Source organism: Gymnoscopelus braueri (genome assembly GCF_963280865.1).
Source record: "Gymnoscopelus braueri genome assembly, chromosome: 19".
NCBI classification, from domain to species: domain Eukaryota; kingdom Metazoa; phylum Chordata; class Actinopteri; order Myctophiformes; family Myctophidae; genus Gymnoscopelus; species Gymnoscopelus braueri.
In genome coordinates, this window is record NC_137621.1 from 50,546,673 (window position 1) to 50,557,451 (window position 10,779).

Sequence of the window (10,779 nt, forward strand, 5' to 3'; positions counted from 1 at the left end):
GCTCTTTAGTAATCAGAAAATGTGTTTTCAGGTCAGGATACAAATTTGATCCAATCAGGAGAGAGAACTCATACAGGATACAGGATAAACAAGTCCAATTCCACTTGTTTATCCGGTATCCTGTATGAGTGATGACAAAGAAAATAAAAGACAGAAATTGGAATTGGAACACTATAAATTTATAGCTGATAGATGGGTATTGGATGAAATTGACAACCAATCTCAAAATGTATTTTCTGTTTATTAAAGAGCTGGAGAGACTGTTACTAAATGATGATTACTATCACAATTTAGAGCTTTAACTTTTTAACCAAAAATATATAATCTTTTACACTACCTTTTAAAAGGGTAGTCTGTAGAGTCAAGAGACATACTTTAAAAAAAAGCATAAAACAACTGATCAACTAACGAAGATGATTTACAGATAACTGTTGTCTGGAGGACAAGACGAGCATTGATGTGTGTTCTGTTATTATAATGCTATTATAATGCTTTAACACATGAAGAACTGAGGCCGATTCTAAAAATGTCTTCTAAATCCTAACGGTTTTCTGAAAAACATATGTTGCTATATCAGTGGTTCTCAATCTTTCTCATGTCAAGGACCGCCAAAACTATGTATTTGGCCGCGGACCCCCCCATCTCAAAATATTTTGTTCCAGGGACCCCCCCAGAAGAAAATATTTGAGTTAAAAATGTTCGCTTTCAAACAGTATATTCAAAGATTTGCACACATTTTCACAATCGTGTTCAAAAATAGCAGATCTACAAGCTCTTAGCGCGGCATGAAGTGATGCACTATGAGCTTGTAGGTCTGCTATTTTTGAATAGCCAAAGTATAAAGTTTTGCTAAAAGTGGTTAAAATGATTGTGATACTATTTTAACTACTTCTGCTGGGGACCCCCTGGTACAATTATTTAGTCACAAGCTCTTGTTAATACTTTTCATTGGTTCAACATTTATAAAAGCCCTAGACTTAAGCACTTGAGCCTGGCCTCCCTCTTTTGGGACAGAAATATTCAAAAAGTAGCTTGACAGTTGATCTACAAGCTCACAATGTGTTGAGATGCGCAAGGAGCTTGTCGATTGGCTATTTTCTCTACTTTTGTGCGACACCTTTATACCACAAAGTATTAATTTACAAGAAAACATTTTGGTTAAGAAAAGCAAACAAACCAAACGTGAATTATTGGAATGTCACATTTTAAATAGAGTGCTGTTGCCACATATGGCCAGAGGAGGGCAGCGTTAAATAGAATTTGCACTGAAGGTGTTTCTTTCAATCTCACTAGGATTTTCACCTGGTATAGAACAGTGGTTCTCAAGCTTTTTCATGTCAAGGACCCCCACATTGATATGTACTTGGCTGCTGACCCCCATCTGAAAAGACGAAAATGTGTGTGGTTAAAAATGTAAAAACAAAATAATATTCAAAATATATATATATAATAAATATAATAAATATATATTATTTTCAAGATATTGTTTTTTTCAAGATTTGTTGAGAATAGTAGAAATACAAGCTCACGACGCGTCGTTGAGCTTCTAGATCTACTATTTATATTTTTTAATATATGTATATGGGGTTAAAGTGGTTTAGATGCTATATTAGCTAATTTTACTGGGGACCCCCTGGAACCCCTTCAAGGACCCCTCTCCACTTTGAGAACCACTGGTTAGATATCATGTCATATCATATTAGCCTGGCTGAAACTATCTGACTGATAAGCTCTCAGAATGTAAAGTGTCCCAGACAACCAATGTCCACTCAAACGTTACACTTCAAAAGAAAAGTCAATTTAATGTGTTCAGCTTGGTATGTAGAACTGCAATATCTGACTTATTACGTTTCTGTTTGCCTTTGTTGGGCTTTGTAAACAAAAATGGCACTGGGCAGATATGTGACAAATGACTTCAATAAACAAAGAAATTACTGACAATGAATGATACAATGATCAAAGTAAATAATGTATTATGGCCAAAACAGGACATAAATTCAATATTATACTTCAAAGATTTTCAACAGATGAATTTATACAAATTAAAGAATGTTCAAAAATAGCAGATGTAGGCCTACAAGCTCGCAGCGCGGTACAAAGTGATGCGCTGTGAGCTTGTATATCTGCTATTTTTAATAGTCAAAGTGGTTAAAATGATTGCGATGCTGTATTTTTCAAAAGAATCTGGGGACCCCTCCCCCACATGGACCCCTGGGAGTCCCCGGACCCCACTTTGAGAACCACTGGCTTATGGCATGAATGACTATTTATTTACACATTACGCAACCCCAGCAAATAAAATAAAAAAATAGGCAGACTTACAGTGCTTTACATCTAAAGTACTATCAAGCACAAAGTGTGTAAAAACCAAGGGTTCTCAAACTTGTTCATGTCAAGAAACCCCAAATGAACATGTATTTGGCCACAGACCCCCATCTTTTACGAGTCTCTAAACACTCCTAATGCCTCAGATGTATACTTGGTATGTGCACCGTGTTATGCGCCGCAAATAGTCACTGTGGGCTATTTTCGGTGCAGAGAATGCTGGGAAATGCTAGCGGACCTGCTATAGAGCCCTGGGGGACCCCGGTCAACTAAGAACTGTATACTGTATACTGTAGAGTTACAAGGTAAAAAAAAAATTTGTATCATGATTGTAATGCATTTTGAAAAGAATGTAGATCATATTTTAAACTAAGTTAGAATCCAGGGTTTGGGGCATGTGGATGCTTGGAGTTCTATAGCCAATGAGACCAAATGTATTAAAGACTAACTAACCAACCCTAACGCTGATATTGTGACAATATTATCGTCCATTTGGTCAGAAATATAGTGACATTTGACTTAGCCCATATGGCGCTGCCCTACGGCAAGGTGTTTGACATACACACATGTTTAATGAAGCTGTGGTTGCTCACTAAATGTGAAGAATGAGACGAGTGATTTTTAGCATGACCCACTGACCACAATGCCATCTAGGCGTAGTAAGCCAAAGAACAGTGTGAGTGTTCACGCTAAGGTTTTTGATCTGATCTTTAAGACTGACAGTATATACTGTAAACTGTCATTAGATCGGTTTTGTGTATTCACACCTCGTTGACCTATCTGCATTGGTTGCTGTGCTAACTGCTAACTATGTAACGAGTAACGACATAGGCGCAAATAAAGCTTAATTTACTCACTGTAATGTGATGTGACCGACCTTCAAGCTTTTAGATCGGCTATTTTCCGGTGAGTGACACCGTGGATAAAGTATATGTCAGGTTTCAGCGTGTGAGTGTTCATATTGAGGCTGTCGGACAGAAATCTCGTACCTCCATATTATTTCGCGCTTGTTTTCGTAGACCTGGCCGTTTGTTTCTCTCGTTAAATCTGGTAACACTGGATAGGACAAAGATCAGATTTGGACTGCCAGTGTGAACATAACCTTCATCTGTTAAGAACTGTTGTCCAATATTACTTGATGTCAAATGAGATAATCCATTATTTTGTAATACAGGTTCTCAACCATGCTGGATTGTACCACATTATGCATTGATGATGCATGAAAACCCATTATACTGTAGAATGTCATTTGAACGTGTTCATACTGTTGTTCATTCATACTGAATTTGCTGTCCGATGGCAGTCCCGATATTGGAGAGTCCTAGACCCCTGACTGTTTTGACCTCAAGTGCAAACAAGTTCATATAAAATGCACACAAACTGAACTTGATTTGATTCGAGCCTCTACAAGCTCACAACGCAACGCTTCTCTAGGTCGGCATTTTTAAACATTTGAAAATGTTCTCCTATAGAATCCTTTTCTGATAGTAAACAGTGTGAAGTTTTTCAGTGGGTGCAGTCAGTGTAGGTGGAGGCAAACATTAGCAGAACACAGTGGACAAAATCAGTATATAGGCTACACTGTGCTACACGAGGCTACAGTGTGCCAACATTGTCTGTCTGACATACAGTAGTTGGCTTGTTTTTACCAGACCCATAGAGAGAAAGAGTTATGACACGCATTGATCTCGCCGCAAAGCGGGCCGCTATGGGCTGTAGTTCCAAACAATGGAACTATCTCATTGAGATAGAACGAGCATTTCCGCATTCCATTCTTACAATGGGAGTCAATGCTAGTGTCGTCACTCTCATATTAGTTCATGTTGGTTTTTACCACCCTGCCATCCATAAGAAAACGAGGAACAAAGCCTTCTTGAACACACACCTGACACACGTCATGCACTGATAATCAGTGGTTCTCAAATTGTATAATTTCAAGGACCCTCATAACTCTGAGAGGGTACAAATGGAACCAAATGGACCCTTTGGTTCCATTTGCACACTCTCAGAGTTACAGACTTGTAAGGGTCCATTTGGTTCCATGTGTACACTCTCAGAGTTACAGAACCGGGGGCGCCCGCTGGCCTACCTGTCCAGGTGCATACACATATGCTGGTAATCCAGCTTGACAGCGTGTCGCGGGTTCGACTCCCAATCCTGACGACCTTTGCTGTGTGTCACCCCCCCATATCTCTCCCCATTTCCTGTCAGCCCACTATCCTATCAATAAAGGCAGAAAAGGCCCCCAAAAATATCTTTAAAAAAAAAAAAATAGTCACAGACCCGTAATGGTCCATTTGGTTCCATTTGTACACTCTCAGAGTTACAGACCTGTAAGGGTCCCATTTGAACACTCAGAGTTACAGACCTGTAAGGATCCATTTGTACACTCTCAGAGTTACAGACCTGTAAGGGTCCATTTGGAAACCCCTCAAAGAATCCTGAGGGGGTTGGGCTGTGTTATGAGAGAAACCACCTATTCTTCCCTAGTTCCCCATTCGATTTCTGATGAATGAGCATGACAAACTTTAGACATGTATCCATACCTACCATAGACAACTTTACTTAACCATACCTGATTTGAAGTGTGCACTAGAAGCAAGCATTTTTGATGATCACCTCAGTCCAATCTTTTAGTTTTATATTGTATCTAACCATTACTTAGAATTTTGTTTTATCCCACATTACTTTGTTTTGCCTCCACCTAATGTTGTGATGTAATCATGACATAGGCACAAAGAGGGTCCATAATGACATGCCTAAAGTAGAGGGATACCATGTTAAAGTGGTTAAAAATCGGGACACATCTGTGACACAATTGCTGATACTGATATCAAAACTGTCAAATAATGGCTGATATATCGGTCGTGTTCTAAATCCAAGCCTACGTTTGAAATTGTCATTATATACAATGATCATATTGTATGTATGTATGTATGTATGTATGTATGTACAATACTGAATGTATGAAAACTTAACTGACAAAAACACTGATGGTACATGACAAATCACTTTTACCAATGAAATAATGTAATGCTGCATTTCTCCCATGTTTAAATAAATGATTTAAAAATAGATTTTGTATTTGAAATTCAGTTTTGTTCTGTTAAGTATCTATGCTGGCAAATACACACAATCAATCTTATATGTACATACACACACCACACCACACCTCTCTTGGCACCCTACACACTTTTTCTAGGTCCACAAAGACACAGTGTATCTCCTTCTGGCCTTCTCTATACTTTCCCATCAACACTCTTAGGGCGAACAGTGCATCTGTAGTGCTCTTCCTTGGCATAAACCCATACTGCTGTTCGCTAATTGTTACCTCTCCTCTTAGCCTAGCTTCCACTACTCTATACCAAAGCTTCACGCTGTGGCTTATCAGCTTTATTACTATGTAGTTACTACAACTCTGTACATCGCCCATGTTCTTGAAAATCGGTAACAGCACTACTACTTCTCCACTGTTCAGGCATCTTATCGCCTTCCAAGATCATAACTCAACTGCAGTCTCTCCTAAACATTTCCACACCTCTACCGGTATATCGCCTGGACCAACCGCCTTCCCATTTATCATCCTCCTCTGCCCTCACTCACGTTCCAGCGACCCCCAGAAGCAAAGATTTGAGTTACAAATGTTCGCTTTAAAAGAATATATATATATTCAAATATTTAATATATATATCAAAAATAGCAGATCTACAGCACTACAAGCGTGTTGATCTGCTATTTTTGAATAGCCAAAAGTATAAAATATGGATACAGGGCTTAAAATGATTGTGATGCTTTATTAACTAATTTTGCTGGGGACCCCCTGGTATCCCCCCAAGGACCCCACTTTGAGAACCAATGTCCTAGGGTCTCCGATCTCTTTCAGGCTATAGCTACATAGAATATAGTCCACCTGTGTACTCCTTCCTCCACTCTTATATAATTACCCCGTGTTCCTTGCTCTTCTTGATATTCCATACTTTTTGCTGAATCCACCACCGTCGGTCCCTGTTCATTTCTCCTCCTCCACATGACAACCCTTCGGATTCTGGAGTGGTTCAGCGATCCAGCTGTGTGACACTGTGTCATAAGTAATTGTCATCGCTTCAAAATGTCATTGACCGAGCGAGGAGCGTTTCCATTCCTTGAAGCGAACCTGATCCATTCCTCTGTCCTCGCCTTGTAGCTTGTAGATCTGCTATTTTCAAACAAATATATTTTCAAATTTGAATGCCAGCAGGGACAGAGAACCTAGTAGACAGGCATGAACTGAGCCAATTTAAGTGGCAGTGCACACAATAGCACACTATTCTTTTCAGAGCGAGCATTGAAAGATATTTTTTGTTTCCTGCAGCGTTACTTCTTTGAGAAATGTTCTTCTGGGCCGGGCATCTGAAAACAGGACTAAAGAGAGAACAGCAAGGTCTACTCCTTTGGAGGGAACGGTCCCAATGACACTCACAGTGTGATCAGATAGATTTCTTTCCCCAAACAAATATCACTTAAGCCAGTGGTTCTCAACCTGTGGGTTAGGGACACCAAGGGGGGTCCCCCACATGAGGGGGGCCGGTCCCCAGATTACAGGGAAGTGACAATTTAAGGACTTTTAAGACCTTTTTAATACCTCAAAACTAAAATAAGAAAGAAAAGAAAAATACCATTACTGCATCAAAAGTAATCAACAAACTATGGTCAAATTGGTCAAAATTGTCAAATAATGTAAGAAAGAGGCAAACATTTTGAAAATAGCTGATCTACAAGTTCACAACGCCTCGCGTTGCGAGGCTTGTAGATCAGCTATTTTCACAATATTTATCTGTGTAAGTCAAACTAAATGTAATGCCTCAACTCCAACAATTCCACGTGTTTGTCATGGTGGGGGGTCCCCAGTTCAAGTGTGATTATTTTGGGGGTCACGGCCTGAAAAGGTTGAGAACCATTGACTTAAGCTACCTTTCATTTCAGCTTCAAGCTTTGTAAAACAGGAGAATGAGAACATTGTTGTCTTTTCAAACACACAACTTGTGTGCAGTGATGGACTGTATACTGTTTGGAGTATCTGTACTATAATCTGTACTATAATTGAGTATTTGTATTTTTTGGGATACTTATGACTTTCACTCCACTACAGACAAGACAAATATTGTACTTAAAAATAAATAAATAATACATTATGAATTAACCACTTAAGCCCTACTTAAGCTCACACTGTGTTGCGATGTGTTATCTTCACTATTTTATCATTTTTGTACTTTTGAATACTTAAGTATTTTTAAAGGCATGCACTTTTGTATACTCAAGTATTTTCCAAAGTCAGAGTACAACTTTGACAGGGCAACTCACCTATTGAGTAATATTTGACCTGGAGTATCTATACTTTGACTCAAGTATCGGGGTTGAGTACTAGTCGTGTGTGAATGCAGTATTATACCTGTTATTGTGACTCTACAAAATGATAATCAACGTTTGGCCCGCGGGCCAGATCCAGCCCCTGGGAGGTTTATTGTGGCCTCTGGAACACATTCCATACAGTATTTCAATGTAAAGATACATGTAAAAAATAATTGTATAGTTATGGATTTACAATAACAATGGCATAGGCATGATCATTTTTGAATGCCTTACATAACCGTTAACTGAAACTCATTAATTAACCATTAACTACTAAGTATTATACAACAGGTATCTCTACCCGTGCTCAAACGAGCATGACAGCACACCTAATCAAAATACAAAAATCAGCTGTGCTGATCAAGAAGTCTCAGCAGAGCAGAGCCGGCTAAGTGGCTTGGCTAGCAGTTTGCATGGGAAGTTTGCGGCCGTAGTAGCAAAATCTGGTATTAAAAAAAAAAAGATATAGAATATCTTAAATGCAATGAGATTGAGCTAACAGTTAAGTTTGAGAAAAGTTGTCTAGCGTGGCTGAGTAAACAAGGACCGACTCTTGTCTGTCTCTGTCAGACAGACCCCATGTATTTCCAGGATAACAGAGATAACACTCGCAGAAAGGTTGTTATTTTGAGTCGAGAGAAATGTCCCGCAATATGAATACATTTGTATATGTTTTATTTTGATGGTAACTGTTTTTTCGCAATATTACACTCAAGGGTGTGCTTTACCGTGGTTATTGGTACTTCGAGCTCTGCCTCGTTCCTGACTGCATCACTCTCGTGACAATAATCGCGGTAAAGCACATCCTCTCGTGTAATATTGCTTAATTGAATGTAGGCTATCACAGTGTTTGGAATGGAAGGATGTCTGTGACTCACTCAGGGTCCTAAATGAACACAAGTCAGGACCAGGGTTACAATAGTTAACAAAAATGTTTTAGTTAACCCCTTTAGACCTGGAAAGCCTATACGTTGTTTCAATCCGGGAAAACATCGGTGTCATTTTAGTTGTTAATATATATCGTCACTGTCGGGCAGAAACCTTGTATCTTCAAGTTTAAAATGTGTATGTTTTTTTCCCGTAAATCAAAGCTTTACTTCATCATTCATGAGTGTCACACAAAAGTAGTGAAAATAGTCGATCTACAAGCACACAACTTGTGCACTTGTAGATCAGCTATTTTCACTATATTAAAGGTTAACTAGGTAACTTTGAGCAAAAATAAATAAATGTATACATCACTTTGATACCTGTCAGAGAGGGGGTGGGGGGGGGGCAGGGGAGTGTGTGTGTACACACACAGATCTGTGATCTTACTAGTATACCTTTAAATCATTTTTAAAATAATAATAAAAAAGGAACGGTTTTGGACATACAAGGTTTCCACCTGACAACAACGATATATAGCAAACATGATTTTAAAATTCTAATAATTTGAATAAAAAATAAAGCTTTCTCAGAAAACATAAAAGGTGAAAACATAAAACTCAAACATAGAAGGTGTTTTTAAAATCAGCCTCAGGTCTAAATGGGTTAAAGGAATAGTTCACGTTGTTTTTTGTCACATTCCTGAGCCAATAATTCAATATTTGATGACGCAGGGGTAGTAGGAGGAGGCCAAGGCAAAACTATATACAAAAATAATATATACTCCAAAACAACTGTCAAAGTGTAATCCCTGATGAGCCTACTAATGATCCAGTTTCAAAGAGAATATTTTAAATATGGTTTTGCTCTAGTTAAGATTGGTCTCCTATATCTAATTAGTAATATATTGGATTATTGGCTCAGGAATGTGACAGAAACTAAACATCTCCATGAATTCAAGGCTTCATGGGTTAAGTAATTGATAGACAAAAACTATCAATATATAGTTCACTATATGGGTGGACTATTCCTTTAACCCTTTAAGACCGGGAACGCATTCTGTGATTTCTTTGGGCTATTCAAAAATAGCAGATCTACAAGCTCATAGCGCGGCACCGAGTGCCGCGCTATGAGCTTGTAGATCTCCTATTTTTGAAAAATCGTGAAAATGTGTGCAAATCTTTGAATATAAATAGTTTTTAAAGCGAAGATTTTTGACTCTCTTACAACTTCTGGGGGTCCCTGGAACAAAATATTTTGAGATGGGGGGTCCACGGCCATATCATTTTTGAGAACCACTGATATTATAGCAAATATGTTTTTTCAAAAAACTGTTAGGATTTAGAAGACATTTGTAGATTCCCCAGATGCAAAGATTTGAGTTACAAATGTTCACTTTAAAAATACATACATCCAAAGATTTGCACACATTTTTCACGATTTCTCAAAAATTAGCAGATCTACAAGCTCATAGCGCGGTGCCGCGCACTCGGTGCCGCGCTCTGAGCTTGTATATCTGCTATTTTTTTAAAGAAATCGTAAAATTACACAGATGCGTTCCCGGTCTTAACCCATTAACTGCCAGAGGTATTTTCATTTTTTTTTAGTTCACGTAGATCTACGCGATTGGCACGTGGCGGCTTTAAATAGGTTCGCGTAGATCTACGTGATTGGCAGTGAAACTGAAAAAAGGTATAACTAACTAAAACTATTTACAAAACAAACAAAAAGTCACACATCATGGAGAAAATAATAAAACTGAAAGTCAAAACATGAAATCAAAACAAAACAAAATAAAAAATGAACTAAACTCTTTACACTATAATAACCTTGGTCAGGACTGCATTTGCAGCGGTGAAACTGCTACAGGAACCCAGTATGACCAAACGTTCTTAAATGCAATCTGAAGAGTAAACCATGGAGACAATCTGCCACTCAGCCAGTAAGAAAACACGTCTTTTCATAATCTACTGCTTTACATCTTGCTGTGCTGCACATCAACAACCATGCATACATTGTAGGTCTGTCACATATTATATATATCTCTTGATCTCAATTATTTGAGATGATCGCAATTATTTTGTATTATCGTCATGATCGTTTCCATGTTGAAAAATGTTCATACATTTTCAAAACGAAATAGTGGGAATAGCAGATCTACAAGCTGGATTTGCTAGTATTAAAAAAAGGTGAGCTTTT